Source organism: Camelus ferus, chromosome 9 (assembly GCF_009834535.1).
Source record: "Camelus ferus isolate YT-003-E chromosome 9, BCGSAC_Cfer_1.0, whole genome shotgun sequence".
Lineage (NCBI taxonomy): Eukaryota > Metazoa > Chordata > Mammalia > Artiodactyla > Camelidae > Camelus > Camelus ferus.
This window is the reverse complement of record NC_045704.1, coordinates 80,370,612-80,392,861: the sequence shown is the minus strand read 5'-3', so window position 1 is coordinate 80,392,861 and position 22,250 is coordinate 80,370,612.

Genomic DNA, 22,250 nt, shown 5'->3' with positions numbered 1-22,250 from the left:
TATCTTTCCATCAGTTTATGTCATCTTCAGTTTCTTTCATCAGTGTCTGATAGTTTTCAGAGTACAGGTCCTTTGCCTCCTTGGGTAGGTTTATTCCTAGGTATTTTATTCTTTTTGGTGCAATGGTAAATGGTATTATTTCCTTAATTTATTTTTCTGCAATTTTGTTGTTAGTGTATAGAAATACAACTGATTGCTGTATATTAATTTTGTATCTTGCAACTTGACCAAATTCATTGATGAGATCTAGAAGGTTTCTAGTAGCTTCTTTAGGGTTTTCTATATACAGTATCATGTCATCCATGAACAGTGACAGTTTTACTTCTTCTTTTCTAGTCTGAACTCCTTTCATTTCTTTTTCTTCTCTGATAGCTATAGCTAGGACTTCCAAAACTATGTTGAATAGAAATGGCAAAAGTGGGCATCCTTCTCTTGCTCCTGATCTTAGAGGAAATGCTTTCAGCTTTTCACCATCAAGTATGATGTTAGCTGTGGGTTTGTCATATATGGCCTTTATTGTGTTGAGGTATGTTCCCTCTATGCTCACTATCTGGAGAGTTTTTTTTTTTTATCACAAATGGATGTTGAATTTTATCAAAGCTTTTTATGCATCTATCGAGATGATATGTTTTTTATCCTTCAACTTGTTAATATGGTGTATCACATTGATTGATCTGTGGAAATTGAAAAATCCTTGCATCCCTAGGATAAATCCCACTTGATCATGGTGTATAATCATTTTAATGCATTGTTACAGCCAGTTTGCTAGTATTTTGTTGAAGATTTTTGAATCTATATTCCTAAGTGATACTGGCCTGTAATTTTCTTTTTTTGTGATATCTTTGTCTTGTTTTGGTATAAGAGTGATGGTGGCCTCACAGAATGAGTCTGGGAGTGTTCCTTCCTCTGCAATTGTCTGGAATAGTTTCAGAAGGAGAGGCGTTAACTCTTCTCTAAATATTTGGTAGAATTTGCCCGTGAAGCTGTCTGTCCTAGACTTTCATTTGTTGGGAGTTTTTAAATTACTGACTCATTTTCAGTACTGGTAATTGCTTTATTTATATTTTCTATTTCTTCCTGATTCAGTCTTGGCAAATTGTACCTTTCTAAGAAATTGTTCATTTCTTCTAGGTTGTCCTTTTTGTTGGCATATAGTTGCTCAGAGTAGCCTCTTATGATCTCTTGTATTTCTGTGGTGTTGGTTGTAACTTCTTTTTCATTTTTAATTTTATTAATTTGGGCCCTGTCCCTTTTTTTCTTGATGAGTCTGACTAAAGGTTTATCAATTTTGTTTATCTTTTCAAAGAACCAGCTTTTAGTTTCATTGATCTTTTCTATTTTTTGGTCGGTATTTCATTTATTTCTATTCTAATCTTTGTGATTTCTTTCCTTCTACTAACTGTGGGTTTTGTTTGTTCTTCTTTCTCTAGTTGCTTTAGATGTAAGATTATTTGAGATTTTTTGTGTTTCCTGAGGTAGTCTTGTATCACTATAAACTTTCCTCTGAGAACTGCTTTTGTTGTGTCCCAAAGGTTTTGGATCATTGTGTTTTCATTTTCATTTGTCTCAGAGTACTTTTTGATTTCCTCTTTGACTTCTTCAGTGATCCATTGGTTGTTTAGTAGCATATTGTTTAGCCTCTATGTGTTTGCAGTTTTCTTCTTGTAGTTGAATTCTAACTTCATAGCATTGTGGTTGGAAAAGATGTTTGGTACAATTTCAGTTTTCCTAAATTTACTGAGGCTTGTTTTGTGGGCCAGCATGTGATTGATTCTGGAGAATGTTCTGTGTGCACTTGAGAAGAATGTGTATTCTACTGCTTTCAGATGGAATGCTCTATACATATCAATTAAGTCCATCTGGTCTAATGTGTCATTTAGGGCCTGTATTTTCTTAATTATTTTCTGTCTGTATGATCTGTCCACTGATGTAAGAGGGGTGTTAAGGTCCCCCACTATTATTGTGTTATTGTTGATTTCTCTTTTTATGTCTGTTAACAGTTGTCTTATATATTGAGGTGCTCCTGTGTTAGGTGCATATACATTTACAACTGTTGTATGTTCTTGGATTGATCCCTTGAGCATTATGTAGTGTCCTTCTTTGTCTCTTGTAACAGTCTTTATTTTAAGATCTATTTTGTCTGATATAAGTATTGCTACTCCAGCTTTCTTTTGGTTTCTGTTTGCAAGGGATATCTTTTTCCATCCTGTCACTTTCAGCTTGTATGTGTCCTTAGCTCTGAAGTAGTCTTTTGTAGACAGTATATATATGGGTCTTATTTTTGTATCCACTCAGCCAGTCTGTATCTTTTGGTTGGAGTGTTTGCTTAATCCATTTACTTTCAAGATAATTATCGATACATATGTTCTCATTGCCACTTTGTTAATTGTTTGGGTTTGTTTTTGTAGGTCTTTTTTTCCTCTTTCTTCTTTTTGTTCTCTTTTCTTGTAGTTTAATGATTGCAGAGCTACATTTTTTTGTGATTACCATGAGGCTTTCATGTAGAAGTCTCTCTATATATACACGATTGTTTTAAATTGCTGATCTCTTAATTTTAAATGCATTTTAGATATCCTTCATTTATACCCTCCTCCCCTCATGATTACTTTTCTTGTTTCTAGTATGGCCTTTTCTTTTTTTACCTAGAGAAGTTCCTTTAACATTTATTGTAAAACTAGTTTGGTGGTGCTGAATTCTTTTAGTTTTTGTTTATCTGTGAAGCTTTTGATTTCTGCTGAAAAATTAGCTGATAACCTTATGGGAGTTTCCTAGTATGTTATCTGTTGCTTTTCTCTTGTTGATTTTAATATTTTCCTCCTTATCCTTAATTTTTGAATACTGTGTTCCTCACTGTGTGGAATCTGTGTGCTTCCTGGACTTGGGTGACTGTTTCCTTTCCCAAGTTAGGGATGTTTTCAGTTATTATCTCTTTGAATATTTTCTCAGGCCTTTATTCTCTCTGTTCTCTTTCTGGGATCCCCTATACTGCGAATATTAGTGCATTCCATGTTGTATCAGAGGTTTCTTAAACTATTCTTTCTTTTCATTCTTTTTTCTGTTCTACAGTAGTGATTTCCACTAATCTGCCTTCTCAGTTCACTGATCCATTCTGCCTCATTTAGTCTGTTCTTGGTTCCTTCTAGTGTATTATTCATTTCAGTAATTGTATTCTTCAGCTCTGTCTTTATTCTTTATATTTTCTAACTCTTTGCTAAAAACCTCCCCCTGTGCATTTGTACTCCTTCTGAGTCCTCTGAACATTTTCACCATCATTACTCTAAACTCTTTCTTGGATATATTGCCTATTTCCTCATCATTTATTTCTCCTTCTGGGATTTTATCTTGTGCCTTGGTTTGAAAGATATTCCTTTCCTGCCTCATATTATCTAAAGTTCTATTTGTATTTTTTGGGTAGTTTAGTTACATTTCTTGACCTTGGAGAAGTGGCCCTCTATAGGAGACATCCTATGTGTCCCAGTAGTGCACTCCTCTCTTGTCGTCCAAGGGCCAGGGTCAAGCCAGTCCCAGGGTTGATTCTGCATTTGTGTATTCCTTCCACAGGCTTTGGGATTGTTGTTTTCTTACTTCTGGTATCTGCCCCCTTGGTGAGTGAGGCTGGACTAGAGGCTTGTGTAGGTTTCCTGGGAGGAGGAGTTGGTACCTACCCACTGCTGGGTAGAGCATGGTCCTGGCCCTCTGGTGGGTGGGGTCATGTCTAGGGGCACATCTAGAGGCAATTTTGAGCTCAGGAAGTCTGCTTATGGGTGCAACTTCATTCCCCCTCGTATGTTGTTTGGCCTGAGGCTTCCCAGCACTTAAGTCTACCAGCTGTTGGGTGGGGCTAGGTCTTGGTGCTAATGACCCAAGCAAGATGTCAGCCTCCAGGAAAACTCATTAAATGAACACCCCAAGAGAGTGAAGTGTCTGTTTCCAACAGTCTCGTAGGGCTCCTAGAGTTAAGTCCCACTTGTCTTCAAAACCAGATGTTCTGGGGTCTCCTCCTCCTGATGTGGGAAGCCCGGGCTGGGGAGCCTGATGTGGGACTCAGAACTCTCACTTCTGTGGGAGGGCCTCAGTAACTTAATTATTTTTCAGCTGTGGGTCACCCACCCTGGGGGTATGTGGCCCCATTATATTGTGAGTACACCCCTCCTACTGTGGTTCTGTGGTTCCCTCTTTATGTTTCAAATTGAAGAGGATCTTTTTGCTAGGTTTCAGTCTTTTTTTTTTTTTTTTTTTTTTTTTGATGGTTGCTTAGCAGTCATTTGTGGTTTTGTTGTAGTCATAAGGGGAGGTGAGCTCATGGTCTTGGAAATCCAGTTATTATACTTTTAAGCCCTAGAATTTCTTTTTGGTTGTTTGTTTTTTTTTTTAAAGGTCTCTATTTATTGATATTGTCACTTTGCTTGTACATCATTTTCTTGACTTTCTTGACATCTTTCATTAATTTTGTAAGCATCTTTAAGATAGTTGTTTTAAAGTCTTTGTCTAGTATACCTGTCATCAGGTCTTTTTTAGGGACAGTTTCTGTTATTTTTTTCCTTTGAATGGGTCACACTTTCCTGCTTCTTTGTATGCATTGTGATTTTTTTTCTTTTTTTTTAAACCATTTTTTAAAATTCTAGTTTATTTACAATGTTGTGTTAGTGTCAGGTGTACACAAAGTCATTTAGTTATACAAATATATTCTTTTTGCGTAATGTTCTTCTTGAAAATTGGACATTTTAAGCTAACAATGTGGTAACTCTGGAAATCAGATTCTCCTCCATCCCTAGGTTTGCTATTTATTGTTTGTTTGTTTGTTTGTTTGTTTGTTTGTTTGTTTGTTTAAAACTGACTTGTGTCAGGGATTAGCCTGAGTTATAAACTTAAACTCTTTTCAGGGCATGCATGGTCACTTTCTAATATTCCCCATATATGCAGTTGTTTTTAAATGTCCTAGTCTTTAATGTCTGGATCCCAAAATGGGAAAAAGAGAAAAATGAAGGGAGAGGAAAGGGTGCTGGTGCTATAAATCTGGAAATCACTTTACCCTGAGGGGGAGGGGCTTGCAACAACAGGAGAGGCAGCAACAATGGGTGCCCACCTTTTTGTCTGTAACTCTGTGATTAGAAGCAGCAATCAGATCATAGGCCCATGATATTTTGAGGAGAGGGTTCTTACTGTCCACCCTGGTGCCTGCAATCTGTGTGTAAGCTGCTCCAGGAAAACGTCCACAGCTGCCCGCCACAAGGCTGGAGGTCGGGGATGGGTAGCTGGTGCTAAGAGCTGAAGTTGACCAAAGTTAACCACAATCGAAGGTTCAAGTTTTCTCCTGGAAGTTTCAAGCATTCAATAGAGTACAGTTCCAAAATAGCTACATCAGACAGAGTCTGCCAGTGCAGTTGTGGTCTAGGGAGGGTTTCTGGTGCTTTCTGCTCAGCCTCTTCCCAGAACCTCTCTTTCCTTGCCTTCTTTTTTTAAACAAAGCTATTTCATCAAATAACTAAATATGCCTAATTATATATATATGTATAGATTTGCTTATTTTTGAGCTTTTAAAAGTGATATGCTTTATACAGTCTTCTGACCTTCTTTTGGGGATCTTCTTTTTGCACCCAACATTGTTTTTAAAGTTTTGATCTGTTTTACATACAGTTGTTACTCATTATGGACTATTACATAGCAGTGAAAGTAATATGCATGCCAGTTATTTACCTATTGTTCCTGGAGTCCCAACATATACCATTTTAAACTCTGGTTTCTGATGCTGGGACTCTGCAAACCACATTTCTCCATATTCAGTTGGCATCCTGTTAGGTTCTGCCTATAGGGGACACTGAAGAAAGATTGGACGGTAGAGGAACACAGAAGGGATCACCTTTCTTTTTATCTATGTTTATCTCTGTTCCTTTCGGTGAGTCTCCAGTGGTGACACTTAGCTCCAGCCTGCAGTCCTTTTTTCATTCCCAGAGTCAACCTCCTGCTTCCTCTCAGAGGCACCATCAGCAGTGGATGGTGTCCCATCCTCAGAGGGTAGAGCCCTTCTTAGAGCCCCTCCTCCAAGCTTCTGGGATGTCTATAAAACCCTCCCCTTTTGTTTCCCCACCCTGGAGTGTCATAGCTAATTCCTGACTTTCTATCCAGGGATGAGCTCAGCACTCCCTTTGTCTTCTTTCAGCCCTCCAGTGCCTCTGCTACTAACACCCTGTATTAAATCCCCTCTGACTGAAATACTTAGTGTGGCTTCTGCTTTCCAGACTGGATCCTGACTGATACAGTGTGAATATGCCATAATTTATTTACCCATTCTCCTTTTGATACATGCTGGGACGGTTTCCACTCCTTTGCTATTTGAACGATACCAAGTACAATTTGTACATGTGTCCTGGTACACAGTTCTAAAGTTTCTCTATGTATATGACTGAGAAGTAAGATGCTAGGGTATACAAACGATCCATTTAATAAGGTACAGTCATATTGTTTCCAGTTTACATTCCTACCTGCAATGTATACAATAACCTGTTTATTCACATCTCCAAATTCCACATATGCCTCCATGAGACATGAGTGTGGAGGGGCCCAGGGCCTGGATGGTGAAAGAGGCTTAGGGCACAGAGGCTGGCACTGAGAGAACCCATATGCCCATGGGTCCCAGCCCAGCCAGGTAAATTTCTATGTCCATGAGGAAGGTTCACTGGTGCTCTGACCTTTGCACCCAGTTTTTGTGTTGGTCAAGGGCAAATCACATATGTTCTCCCTATATGTAAGATAGGGCAACAGGCACTGTTCACTTGTTAAAAATTATGTCATGAGAGCCCTTGAGAAACAATGCTGCTACACTGAACAGATGTTCACTGAACATTACTTTCCTTTTTTCTTGTCCCTTTCCGGCACTTAAAGCCACTTCTTAGAGAAAGTGGAAGAAAATGAAAAAAGCAAACTTCCAAGCAAATCACAATTCTGATCTCTATCATTAACAGAGCATTCATTAATTGCTTACCAACAAAAAAAGGAAATAGGAGTCTGAGTTTTACTTTGGGCCCCTTTATGGTGAGAACTAGAGTGAACTGATCTTTCTCAGAACTTTGGGATAATGAGAGGAGAGTGTCTGACTCAGGATTCCCCTCCCTTGCTCACCCCTTCTACAGGCTTCTCAGAGGAGACAGAGAAAAAGGGGTAGAAAAAACAGACAACCTCAACCAGGACTCCTCAGGGACAGGTCAGCTGGTGTGACCCAGGTCAGGTAGAGGAACAGGGTACTAATTGTTCATGAGTAGTAATTTCAGAAACATTGGCCTGGATCCACTGTCCAAAAACTACCTTCCTCACCTATCACCCAAGAGTTCACTATGGGGATTTTATTCACTCAGGTGTTAAAATGTGGTAGGAAGGAATTCATACTAAGCAACTGACAACTTACAAGAGGTGTCCAGCCCAGTCTCTCTCCTAATACAGCAATATGTTTAGCATCTGACCCAGCAAATGGGGCCTTGGCTGGAAGAATGACCATGACAGGGATTTGTTATCTCAAAGAGCAGCCCTTTTGGTGCCTGGACAGCCTGGACAGCTAGAAGGCTCTTCTCATACTGGTCACTTCCTGCCAGGCAGAGCCACAGAGCAAAGGTCTGCCAGGCAGGTGGCAGGATGGTGCCAGTCCATGAGGAATACAGGATGGGGCAGACCCTGTCCCAGCCCCTCGGCAGTCCTGAGAACACACACCTGTCCTGCACCCAAAGTGCTGACTGCTCCCTGGGTGATGGAGACAAGCACACAGTAGGACAGTCACCTGATAGCCTGGACACTCTGCTGTGTAAGCAGCCTAGTCACCAGCTGGCTTATGTTGGGGATTTCCAGGTGCCTTCTAAGGTATTCCTGGCCTGATCCTGGCCTTGTGTCCTCCCTTCCAGCAGCCCAAGCCCCCAAGCTGGGGTGTACTAAGCTGGAGCTGTGTTGCCTCCTGGGTTTCAGGAGCGGCTGCTGATTGGCTTGGGAATTAGCCAAGGGGGTCTCAAACTTAAGGGTGCAACAGCCAGGAATTGTTGAAGCATTGTTTGAGCACCACAAACACTTTCCTGTCCTGCCTGGAGGTGACAGACAGGGGAGACAGGGATAAATGTAAATTCACACACCCAGGAGTCCCCAAAGCACCAGGACAGGATGGGGAGAGGGATGGACAGGCCCCCCTGCCCTGCTTTGAGAGGCAGAGAAAGTGACCTTGGCACTGAGCTTGGAAGGAAGGGTCAGAGTCCACCAGACAGAGAAGATGGTGGGACGGGCCCCTGGGAAGGTTGCGAAGCAGGAAGGAGCCGTCCTTGAGCTCCTGGGGCCCACTTCCCTCCACACCTGGCACAGGGTCTGGGTGGTAGGTGAGGGTCAGGCTGGCTGTCTTTGGGACGGAGCCCTGAGCAGGAACTCCAGTCCTGGGGACTGGGCCCAGCTGGACCAGAACCTGCATGACTCGGCTTCCCTGTAGGTCAAATGGAGTTTCCGACTCAAGCTTTTGCAGCCCTGGCAGATGGACGCCCCCCTCTCAACTTGCATGTGAGCACACGGAGGCCCAGGGGAGCTGCTTCAGGAGAGCAGAGGGCAGAGCTGAGGACAGAGCTCAGGACTCCTCTCCTGGCCTCTCAGCTGCATAGGGTGCAGGGGACCCCAGAAGTTTCACTGGCTTCCTGGGGCGGGGGGGAACCGAGAGTTAGAGAATGATGTGGCATCTGGGAGAGCAGGACTCGCCTCACGTGGTGTGGGCTCTGCTCTCTTCTGGGAGGGGAGCAACAGGCTGTGCTGGGAGAGAGAGGAGCTGGGGCAAACAGGAGGCTGCGCTGGCTGGGAAGAAACCCCCTTTCTGGAGAAATCAAGAAGGGTGCAGATTTACGCTGCATCAGGAGAGATTCAGGCCAGGCCCCAGGAAGAACATCCAGGCTGCGGGCAGGTGAAGACAGAAGGGTACAGAGCTCTCCGCCAACTTGGCAGTGTCGTCTCCTGTTCCCAGGACAGGAAGCGGTGAAGCCAGTTCCCTAATTAGGACCCAGTCAGAGTCAATCACATGGAGGCACAGCCAAGGGGAAAACCAATCAGGGCAGAGGTGAGCTTTCTCCAAGATCTTTCTGGCTTTGGGCAGAGGAGAAGATGGCAGGGATGGGAGAGAAATGTAGTTTCCCAAGCCAAGGCCCAGACCTATTTAAAGGCTTAATATTTTAAAAGGTCTGAGGTTGGGATGAAGACAAAGGAGGACTAAATAATTTAGGCAAGCAAGTGATGGTGATGCTGCCCAGGTTTGTACCTTGTCAGTCTCAAAGCAGCACCATTGGCCTCCTGGGAGAAGGAGCACAGGTGGTGATGCTGGAGGAGACAGAGGAGGGAGTGAGCACAAAGCCAGCCTCTACTGCAGCTTCATGGGCTTGTTTCTCAAGGCATTTGTACTTGTTACCTTCTGCTGCAGAGCAAAGACCCCTAAGCTCAGTAGCTTAAAACAAGCATTCATATATCATACAGTGTCTAAGGGTCAGAAATTGGGGGAGCTAAGTCACTAAGTTGTTGTGGCTCAGAGTCTCTCACAAAGTTTCAGTCAAGTTCTCTTGGGGCTACGGTCACCTGAAGGCTTGACTGGGACTATAGAATCTGCGTCTAAGACTGACATGGTTATGTAATGAGCCTAAGATGGCCCCTCACAGCTGACTGGCACCATTGGCTCAAAAGGCTACTGGTGCCAAATTCAAATTTTTACACACACAATTTTTTGAGATATATCTTTAGCCATTTTGACCTGCCTGCTTTGTACCCCTCAAGACACTACACCCCACATTTGCCAGCCATTAGGACAATAAACTCTGGTGCTATTGAAGATTCCAAGCCATGGCTGCCCCCTGGAGCTCTCCCAGCTCGAGACTCCCAACATGTTGCTAAATAACACCATCGAGACGTGAGAGACCCCCTCCAACTCCCTCTCCCCCAGGAGTTTCCTTGCCCTCCTCCTCTTCTGGGTGGTGGCCCCAAGCCATTGATTATGGAAGGTCTCATGCTGTAAAAGGCTTCCTCTGCATGTGAACCTGTCAAAGCCAAAATAAAGCTCACTGTCTGCTACTGGAAACCTCCTGGTCATCTTTTTCCTTGAACAGCCCCCAAATCCCTCCAACTCACCACACATAGCTGTTGGCTAGAGGCCTTAATTCCTCACAAGGGTCTCTCCACAAGGCTGTCTGAGTATTGTCAAGGGCAGCTGGCTTTCCCTCACAGAGAGAAATCTGAGTGAGTACAGCCATGTGGAATCCACCATGCTGTTTGATGACCTAGTCACACACACACAAAACACACCCTCACTTCTGTTGCATTCTGTTTGTTGGAAGTGAGTCACTTCTAACAAAATCCAGCCCACACTCAAGTGAAGGGAATGAGGCTCCACCTCTTGAAAAGAGGAGTATCAGAGAATACGTGGGCACATTTTAAAAATCACCACAGCTCTTTCACAAGCATTCTGTCCCAACTCATCTCACCTCCTCTTCCCCAGGGCCCTGTGAGGTAAGCAGGGCAGGTAATAAGGCTGAGGAAGGCCAAATTGAGACAGGAGGGAAGGGGGCAGGGCACAACCATTACAAGAATGACAGCCATTGAAGATATGACAAAAACTGGTTAAAACCAACTAGGCCCAAGATGGCAGAAGATTCACCTTCCAGTAGACCTTGAGCCTCATTATACATTAATTGTAATTCATTAGCATGCTAACAACACACCCACAGGTTCCATGACAGTTCTGAGGCTGACCATAAAAGGCCAAAAAGTGGATGGTGGCCCAATTCCTGGAAATCCCTGCCCTTTCCCCCAAATAATTGGAATGATCCTCCCCCTTGTTAGCATGTGAAATTAAAAACTGCCATAAAATCTAATCACCACTACCTCCCCTGACCCCACTGCCCCACACACACCCTGGGACCTCTCTTGCCTTCTGGGACAGCCTACACCTTGTCTATGGAGTGTGCACCTCCCTGAATATATATACTTTCACTCTACTTCAGCTTGCTCTTGAATTCTTTCCTGTGTGAAGCCAAGGATCCTCACTTAGCACAGTGCATCCCTGAGACTCGCCAGAGACCTGGGATGTGACCATCCTTTTGCACCCCATTTTCCTGCAACTGAATGACCTGGCTGTGCTCACATGCCTGGTATGTGAGACTGGAACCCAGGACCCGAAGAGCCTCCTCTTCCCGTCCACATTCCTCACACAAGATCCCCTTATCTCTGCATGGTGTGTCTCACTTTTCACAATTTTTTCTTCTATCATCTTCTGGTCCTCATGACAATCCTGTGAGATACACAATGAATTACCAAACAGAACAGTCAAAAGAACCTAGGTTCTGGTCGTGCCTTTGGCACAAATAAGCTGTGTGATCTTAGGAAAGCCCTGTTCCTTGTCTGGACGTCCTTAGCCTTCTCTGTAGGATGTTAAAAGATTAATGTTCAAATAGGATACAATGATAATGCTTGCTCAGATACAAATACACCCGTGCCAAAAATGAACTCATTAATTAATGAGGAAGCCCTGAGATATTACAACAAATTCTACAGAAAACTCAAAGAACTATAAGTTTGTAGCCAGATAAGGAATGCTGAAGTGAATTTATAGTTACAAACAAGAACTGGCAGAACTGGTCAATATCCATAGGAATCAACTGCACCCATGGTGGAATGGCCACAGTTTGCATTTCTTTAGAAAGGAATTAATTGCTCTCTCAGTTTTTAAACTTTTACCTCTACAGGCTGTAAAATAGCCTAGTCAGAGACAAACTAGGCAGAAGTTACCAGGATCAATGAGCCATCCAGGGCAGGACTCCCACTTAATTTCTAAGTCTCACAATTTTTCCTTACACATATAAAAGTTTGGGCATTAATCCCTGACACATTCCCTGGTTGTAAGCCTCCACTAGCTGATAAGAAAATCAAGGCTCAGCCTGTGGGTGGCAGACTGGGAGCTGTCCCTTCCAGTTGTCCCCACAAGGGTCTGCATCTTGCTTTCCCCTTCCCTCAGCTCAACCCAGGAGCACAACAGTGACGCTCCCTGTCTTCTCAGGACACCAGAGACTCCTGAGGAAACGTGAGTTTTCTGTCTCCTTCTCTTGTCTTGGCCCAGCAGCAGGGCCTTTATCCATATTGACTTGAACTAGTTGATAAATAGCATATGAGTCAAAACCAACCTAATTAGCAAAGGCACTTATGTTAATAAATGCCTTTCAATCCATACAGGGAGCTAACACACTCAAAATTAAGAGGGAAGAAAAGCCATTATCTGGAAATGCCTGGGCTCCTACCTGAGCTGAGCCCTGTGAAGTCATTAGGGGTAATTATGGGCTATTACTTGCTATCATCCCAGCAAGACAACTAGCCCCAAATTACAGTTAACACCTAGGGCAGCATGTGGCCCCTCTGAGGCAGGGAAGTTAAGGCTAACTTTCTAATTCTCTTCCATTCCACTTGTGAGTCCCCCCACCGAGCCCCTCCACTCCATCACTCACATCTCACCCCAACAGATTTGTTATGCCAAGTTTTCTTTTGTGACCGGGAATTTCAAGAAGCCTCAAAGAGCTTTCCTGATTCTCCACTCAAGTCACTCTGAATTGGCTTCTCCGGCCCTGAGGGAAAGTTGAGGAGGCCATTGGGCATGAGGTGGGGAGAACGGGTATCTGGGTTGGGAGGGCCAGAGAGGAAAAGCCACAGGCCCAAGGCTACGGAGGCTGGCTGCGGCTGAGCTACAGAGCAGAGAGAGGCTGGCGAGAAGATGGAGAGGGCAGAGATGCTGAGAGTCTGGGGTGAACATTTGAGGCTTCTACAGATCTCCTTCTAAAGAGGGCAGAGCAGTGTGTGGGGAGTGGAGTATATGGACAAAGGGTGATTTGCCTTCCCCTACCCAATATTCCAATCAAACTCTTTGTGGAAGATTAAATATGGCCAGAGTCCTTGCTCTTCCTCCCTCAGATATAGATTCTATTTCTGCAGTCTTGGAGTCTGGACTGTTCTTGTGACTTGCTTTGACCAGAAGAGAGTAGCAGAAGGGATACTGCATGAGTTACAGAGCCTAGGTCTCAAGATGCTTGCAGCTTCTGCTTTCCTTCAGAACACAGCCTGCAGACTGCCAAATAAGGAAGCCATTCTAGTCTCCTGGAGGGTGAGAGGTGTGGGGACACACTGGGATCCCCAGAGTGGTAAAGAGAAAATTTTGAGCTACTGAAGATACAGAAAGAAATCTTATCTCAACTTCCCCTATCTGACCAAAGCAGAGCCCCATGAAAGCACCATTAACCCCTCCTCCCAGGGACTTCCCTGTGAATTCAGCTGCCATGGAGACAGACTGCTTATTTCCATTAGCATCAAAAAGCCCAGTCCAGGTGAACCTTTCATATTTTCCCACTGAGGCCCTAATAACCCCCTTTTGTTAAGTTGGGATATATGACTTCATTATTGGGAGCTCCTGTATATAAGTAAACAAACCTTATCTTTTCTCCTATTAGTCTGTATATTGTCAGTTAATTTGCAGGCCCTCAATTATTGGACCTAAGTTAGAGGAAGAAGAGTGTTGCTCCCTACAGAGGCTCTGAGGAAGAAAACAGAGAAGCCCAACATATAGCCAGCCCCAAGGCTCCAGACCTGTGGGTGAGGCCGTCTTGGCTCTGCTCATCCAGCTGAGCCCGGCCAGCAGCTGAAGGTATCCACATGAGAGCCCAGGCAAGACCAGCAGAACTGCCCAGTCAATCCACAGAATTGTGAGAAATAATAAATATTTTTGTTTTAAAATACTAAGTTTTGGGGTCGTCTGTTACATAGCATTAGCCAACTGATAAACACATAGTTTGCATTTGCTATACATGCCCTGTGCTTTTCTCACTCTATTTCCTATTCAGAATTCCTCTGTCATGGCCCTAACTTCTGACTAAGACTCTTTGCTTGACCAAACTTTACTCAGGCTCCTGAACTTTCTCCTAGGCCCATCTGTGCACATTCTTGTAAAATCCAGTTTTAGCAAGAATTCTGCTAAGTCAATTCAGGAAGAAGCCCCTACCCTCAATGTCTGCTTGCATTCCTCTTCCTCCACTATCCCTCTGATCACCCTGGCCTGTCTTCAGTAAAAACCCTGTTAGGTCTGTTGAGCCAGAAGCCCCCTTACCCCTGATGTTTCCTCAGTTGTTTTCCATCCACTGCCCCCCACCCTGCTCCTTGGCTATAAATTCACTCTGGCCTATGCTGTGTTCAGAGTTGAATCCAATCTCTCCCCCACTGTAAATTCCCATTGCAGTGTCCCTACACCTATCATGATGGTCCTTAGTGAAGTCTACCTCACCAGGCTTTAACAAACGTCACTGAATAATTTTTTCTTTAACACTTCACATGATCAATCACACATGTACCTCAAGACCAAGACCAAAGAACCCCACCTCTAAGCAGCAATCCCCAACTCCTCAAGTACCTTCTCTCTGCATTCCTCAGCCCTTCATCTCTACCTCCCTTTTCATGTCAATGCCCTTCTTCTGTCTTGTATTGCAGGTATTTATGGGTTGTCTGATTTCCTTGCTGGATGGTCGACTCCTTGAGGACAGAGTCTCTGTTCATTCATGAGCACCTACCATATGCCAGGTGCTGTTCTAGTCACTGCCTATACAGCAATGAACAACACAGACAAGTCCCTGCCCCCATGGAGTCACATTTTCCTTTGGGAAGATGTGAAACCCAGCAAAGGGCTCATGAGCCTGAGGTACAGAAAGCCAAACTATGATAGCAAAAGTTTGCAGCAAAGTAAAGATGTATTGCAGGGTGCCAAGCAAAGGAGTGGGGAGACAAGCCTCAGATCCACTTCAACTTGCTCTTTGTGTTAGGAGCTTTTTTAAAGAGGAATAACAGAGGCTGGGATTAATCACTGTCTTGTGACATTTCTTAATTGTAGTTTCAGGATTCAGGATGTCTCTGGTTTACAGTTCCCTGGCCAAATGGTCCATGGCTCAGGGGTCTGTTAGATCATCTTGTATTGCTTGTTTTCTGAGGGGGAGGTAATTAGGTTTCTTCATTGATTTCCGCTTGGAGGAGGTACTGGGGATTGAACCTGGGACCTCTTGGGTGCTGAGCATGCACTCTAACACCTGAGTTACACCCTTGCCCCTCTGTTAGCTCATCTTGCCCTGGAGAAACAACCTGAGTCTGTACATTAAGGATGATATCTATAACAGCAATTTTAGTACATTAACAATGTTATCGACAACAACAATTTTAGTCATCTGACTCTGGTTTATGAGTGTTCAGTTAGCATAGGGTTGAGGTCAAGAGGACAAGAAATGGAAAAAAAGTTTTGGATAGAGAGTGTAATCAAACTCGGAAATGGAACTTGATTTTAGGGTGACTCAGTTTCAGATAGACAGTAGATACATAAATGAACAAGAAAGAATTAAGTAGAGCCAAGTGCTATGCCAAGCATTAAAACAGAGTGAAGTTATTTTGAGTAACTAGGTAGATTCTTAAATGGCATGTTCTGAGGAGGTATCTTTGAGGAGGTGACATTCAACCTGAAATATGAAAGTCAAAGAAATATCAAGACATAAATTCAGAATAAGAGTATTCTAGGTAAAGTGAACAGCCAGAGCAAAGGGATGGAAGAAGTGAGGGGAATCCAACACCTTACACGTACACAATGTTATATGGGAAATGCATTTCAGTTAAAAAAAAAAAAAAAAACAGGCAAGGGAAATCTGGTTGAGAAGGGGGTTGACCCTGAAGCCAATAAAGCGTAAGCTTCCAGGGACCCTCGTGGATGCCTCCAAAGCCCAGTACTGCCCCTGAGCTGGAGAATAGGGGAGGACAGAGTTGGGGGATGCATCCAGAGAAGAATGCAGGAACCAAGCCTCACAGTACTTTGTGAACAAGAAAAAGCCCAAAGAGTTTGAATTTTATGCTAAGTTTAATTAGAATCCATCAGAGAACTTATAGCTGAAGTGAGATATAACTAAGTTAAATTTTTCAAATTTGACTCTGGCTGTTTTGTAGAGAATGGATTTGGGAGGCAAGAGTATAAGCAGGGAGCACTGTTAGGAGAATACTAGGAGAGATGATGGTGGCTTGGACTAGTGGGGAGGCACTGAAAATAACTAAAAGTGTTCAGAAGTGAAATGAAAACATATGTCCACACAAAACCTTTTATATGAATATTTATAAGGACTTTACTTGTAACTGCCAAAACTAGAAGGAACCCAAATGTCCTGCAACTGGGAAATGGATAACCAAATTATGGTACATCCATTCAATGGACAACTACTCAGCAATAAAAAGGAACAAATTTCTGATATTTGCAATAACATGGATGAATCTCAAATGGATAATGCTAAGTGAAAGTAGCCAGGTTAAAAAGGCTTTATACTTTATGGTTTCATTTATATGATATCCTTGCAAAGGTAAAACTGTAGGGACAGTAAACAGATCAGTAGTTGCCAAGGGCTGGGAATGAGGGGAGGGCTGACTAAAAGGGGCATGGAGGAAGTTTTTGGATTAACAGAACTTTATTGTGGTATTGGTAGCATGATTATATACGTTTGTCAAAACTTGCAGTACTATATCCCCCCAAAGGATAAATTTTTCTGTGTATAAATTATACCTTAATAAAGAAAATGGAAAACTATGGTCAGGTTTGAGATACAGTTTGAATGTAGAGCAAAAGGACCTGCTGATGGATTGAACAAGGATGGGCGACGACAGTGACTCATCCCACAGCTTGAGGAAAATATGTCCACGAGTTTTTTGATACTCTCTCCTTCAAAGGTGGAGCCCAATTTGCCTCTCTTTAGGTTGTGGGCCAAATTTAACAACTTATTTCTGTTGAATAGAATGCGGCAGCAATGATGCTGTGTGACTTTAGAGACCAGGACATAAAAAGCATAGGTTGCTTCCTTCTTGCTCTCCCTCTGGAATCCCTTACTCTGGAGAAGCCAGCTGTGACATCATGAAGACATTCAAACAGCCCAGCTCTCTGGAGAGGTCTCATAGCAAGGGGCTGAGGTCTCCTGTCAACAACCAGCACCGACTTGCCACGAGAGAAGGTGAGAAGAAGGTAAGGGGAGTAGGTGGAAAGTGGAGGAATGAGTGGGGAACTTTGAGGAAGGCTCTGTGCAAAATTATAACTGTCACATTTGGAACCTCCAGGTTATTCTTAAGAAGCCTCTTTAACTCAGGGTACCCAAGGCCTCAAACTCTCTACCAAAATCTTGTCTCATCTCCTTTATTCACATAAGGCTTGTCTGATGACAGATAAAAGTATTCACCTTCCCAGGGCTGTCTGCATTCTTATCAAGAGATATACATCTGAGAAGTAAAATAGGAAATATTTGATAAGAGGTGGGAAGATTTCTTGAAATCCCACACCCACTTGTTTGCCAACTGCCTAAGGTCACTCTGAGTGGTAGGGCTTTTCCCCTCACCCTGGGAGCTGACCCCTGGGGACTGTCCTAGAGCCAAGCAGTTGACAGAGCTGCCTTGTTGGAGAAACTGGATACATTTCTTAGCTCTGAGACCAGACTGGTGCGGCCTGTAGTTGACAGTGAAGGGAACCCACAGTGAGAGCACTTGAGTGGGTTAAACTGATGCAAGGATGGGAAGAGAGGTAAGAGAGAGAGGAAGACAGATTTAGAATGAGAAACCATTTAGATATTCAGCTGGGCTTGGATTCAGGGGGTGGAGATAAGGGAGATACTACTTTCCCCATATCCATCTCTGGTCCACGTAGGGGAGAATACAGGGAGGCCTTAATGCAACTAACTGGCACTGCCCTTCCTTTCAAACTTAATTTAAGATTAGACTGTACCTGGGGTGAGCAATGAGGGAAAATGCAGTGACCTGGGAAATAAGAGAAGAGGATATGAGGACACGAGTGATGGGAGAGCCTAGGCAATCCAGTTGTCTGGAAAGTGCCTGGGCCAGGATAACCTCGAGGCAAGGAGGCACGAAATTTAAGGAGACATTCACTCTCAAGATCATATAGATGTAAAGATGGTCCCAGAGAGTGGTAATGCCTTAAGTTTTGTACCCTGGGTGCCTCATTTGCATCACTCTAGCCCCAACACTGATCCCTATACCAACTCTTCTTTGGCTCTAACCACGTCCTAAAAATGAACAGAAGAGGACAGAGAAAACCTGCAAGGTCTGGTCTCTCTTGCTGGACTGCTGTGTTCATCATGCTGAGTCTCTGAAAGTGCCCTCCTTGTCGGTGCTCTCAAGTGCATTCACTCATAATTGGGATCTGTGCAGGAGACAAACCACTCTCCACGTTCCAGGCAGAAAGTCTCAGATTCGCTTGTTCCTGTCAACGCACCCTTCAGACTCTTTTCACACTCACCCCCTGCCAGTAAGGAACACATCTCCTCAGACTGATTTATAGACATGTTCATCTCTGTATGGACAGGATATCTGAACTGAGCCTTCCCAAACTTCCAGTTATCCAGAGTTTCCTGTGCAGGACTGAATGCTTGGTAATTCGAGCCCCACTCTCAGGTATGTTTGTATGGATTTCTCCACTCTCTCATGTCTCCTTATATGATCTCAAAAGACTGGAAACATTCTAAATGCTTGCAATCAACGACTGAGGAAGACATCTTAAAATGCCCCAATCTGGCTGGTTTCCCATGACCACATGAATCTCTCAGCAGAGCCAGTGTCAGGCTGGACAGGACCTAGCTGAGCGGGGGGCTCTGGCTGTTCCTCCCGCCACCTATTCCTGCACTACACAGGTCCCCCACCTGTGCGGTGGGCCATTTGGTGCTTCTCCTGGAACTCTTCAGTCTGTGTTCCTCATCTAGCCTGTGCAAAAATATGATAAAACCTGGGGTCCACTGCTGAACTGGCCTAAAGCCTGGTGATCATTGAAAATGAAAGTCATTTTTAGCTCTGAATATTTTATGACAGGTAATCAGAGCAGAACAACAACATGATTTATTAATGGCTGATCACCCAGTGTGGATATTAATATATTTTGCAGCAGTGTCAACCAGACGGATATTACTTCAAGGGACAAGTCTAATGCGGCCAAGTGTATTATCCAACCGCAAAAAACTTCTCCAGGGACTCATCACGAGGGCCTTCCAAACACCATTTGGTGGGGCAGGAAGGGCCACGGTCACGTCCGAGGCACAACCAGTCTGGGCTAAGATGCACTTTCTTTAGCAGAGATGTTAACGTCTGATGTCTGAACTAGAGCTCAGCATTGTAGCTATTCAACGAAGGATTGAAAAGAAGTAAACAGACTTTTTAGTCTTAGGAGAGATTTAGGTTGCTATGAGGGAAGCTCACAGTAATAAGCAGTTCTAGTCTCTTGTGCTGGAATGCTGTGTTCATCCTGTCCAGTCTCTTACACTGCTCCTTTGGGCTATGTTGTCACACCCACGCAGTGCTTAGGGTTCTGCACAAGGAACTGAAACCCCTCTGGGTCTCCTACGTACTCTAAGTAGGAAGGAATTTGATACAGGACATTCAGAATGGCTGGAAAAGCTGGAGCAGTGGGATGACTCCCTGGACTCCACAGAAATGACCACCTCAAAAGGCAGTGAGCCCAACCTGGATCTTTCTGTAGTTTGTTGTCATGTACATATTAATTAACTGTTAAGGAAATTAAACTACTAAACATACATTCTGAGGGTAATATAATACAAAACCTATTCTATTCTGCATAATTTTTTCATGAAATTCTGGCTTATTTTGTATCAACTTGAGCTGCTGCAGTTCATATGAGTGCCTATTTCACCCCAGCATCATCAGAACTGGGCACTTTCATTAAACATTTTTTTAAGTTTGTTTTTTTTTTATAATTAAGAGGCATTTTTATTAAAAAATTATTCTTAGATCATCTTAGATGACACCCAGCCCAAGAAAATCCCAACAGAATGCTGGATCCCAAGACCACAGACTGAGGCCGGGAATTTAATTTTTTTCATTAATTAAATGCTGTTACACTTGAAAAAAATTTCTTAAACATTAGCATTTTCCCTTACACTTGTGTGTAGTAGTCTACTCTTCCTTTTCTGTTTGTCAGTTATCACTTCTTGTTCATTGCCAATTTATTGAGGGCCTATTTTAATCATAACTTCAAATAAGGTATTTATGCAGTACAGATTTTAACCCTTTAGGACCTCTCAATAATACAAGTATTAGTTCATATTTTTCCCAAACAGGTCCCTTCTTTTTATGTCTTCCACTAGTACAGGACTTTAAGCATATGGATGGATAGATAGATAGATAGATAGATAGATAGATAGATAGACAGATAGATGATAGATAGATAGATAGACAGACAGACAGATAATCTCCTAAGTAAATAACATGTTACTAATTACAGTTACCATGTACTGAGCCCCTATTCTGTGCCAGACAGCAGGCTATTGATATACAGTATCTCTTTTAATCTTCTAAACAATTCATCTTACAAAAGAAGGAACAGTCTCTGGAGAGTTAAGCAACTTGCAAGAGGTTTTATGACATGATCATGATTTAAATGTAAGTCTTTCTGACTCTAAATTCTATGTTCAATTCGCCCATGATCTACTACTCTTTCTAATTACTGCTTTAATTACTTTTTCGGTCAGTATTTTCTTCTGCACTTATTGAGTTGGTCATAATAAATATAAACATATAAATAGAATATAGGATTTCTCTCTTATATTCTGTTTATCATGAATATGAATATAATAGGAAAAATGAACATTACAAAATTAAATTAAAATAATTCATTATAATTTAATTAATCAGCATAAATAGGTTGTGCTGCAGAAGAAATTATACAACAAAATTTTAATGACTTACAAAAAAATTTTGAATTCTCTGATGTGGGTTAGTGGGGACTCTCTCCAACCAGTGATTCAAAGCATTCTTTATCTCAGTGTGTTGCTATTACACTCTTAATATTTCTGTTGTTCTTTCTTCCTTCCTGATGTTCCAAGATTCTTTCTTTTATAATTTTCTTTCTGTTTAGAGAATTTCTTTTAGCCATTCTTTTAGGGTAGGTCTGCTAGACAAATTCTCAAAATTTTCCTTCCTCTGGGAACATCCTGATTTCTCCTTCCTTCCTGAAGGATATGTTTGCTGGATATAGAATTCTGGATTGACAGTTCTTTTCTTTTAGAAGTTGAAAAATGTGCCACCTTCTTCTGGCCTCCGTGGATTTTTGATGAGAAAACCTGCTGTCATTCAAATTGTTTATCCCCTATAAGTAATACATCTTTTCTCTTTTGCTGCTTTCAAGATTTTTTCTTTATTTTCAGTTTTCAGACATTAGACTTTGATATATCCTGGCACAGATTCTGCGGGTTTGGAATTTGGAATTCCATTTTGGAATTCTATTTGGAATTCCTCACTTTCTTGAATCTGTAAGCTTAGGTCTTTTGGAAAATTTTTCAGGATATTTAGAAAAATTTTCAGCATGATTTTGAATACTTTTTAATCTCTGCCTTCTTTCTTGCTCCTTCTAAGACTTTGGTGACACAACCAATTAAATCTTTCGTAAAGCTCCACAAGTTCTTGATTTTATGGGGTTTTTTTGTTTGTTTGTTTGTTTTTTGCTTTATTTTATCTCTGTTGTTCAGACTAGGTAATTTCTTTTGTTCTATTTTCAAGTTCATGGATTCTTTCCTCTGTCCTCTCAATTCTGCTACTGAGCCCATCTACTGAATTTTTTATTTGACTATTATATTTTTAAGTTCTAAAATTTCCATTTGCCTCTCCCTTATCTTCCATTTAATTACTGCAACTCTCTCTGTTTTCACTGGCTTCAAATATGTTTACAATGATCCACTGAAACATTATTATGGTGGATGCTTTAAAAACCTTTGTCAGATCATTCTAACATTTATGTCATCTAGATGTGGGTATCTGATTATTGCCTTTTCTCATTCATATTCAAAGATTTTCCAGGTTCTTGGTATGAGTGATTTTTGATCAAAATATGAAAAATTGGGGTACTATGTTATAAGGCTTTGGGTTTTATTTAAATTTTATGTTTTACCAGACCTCCTCCAACACTGTTACGGTAGGTGCCACCTTGTTATTCTCCACAGAGAAGGCTTTTGCATGGGGTCTGAGATTTCCAGTATAGTTTGCAAAGCCCTTGGTGACTTTTCAAAATATTACTAAATGCAACAGTAAAACTACTTTATTCACCACAATAAGGGGAGTGGGGAAGCCCAGGTAAATCAGCCCAGTTATGCCTACCTGGCTGACTCATCTTTCTTTAAAATAGAGTTCAGTGTTTTTTTCAATTCACT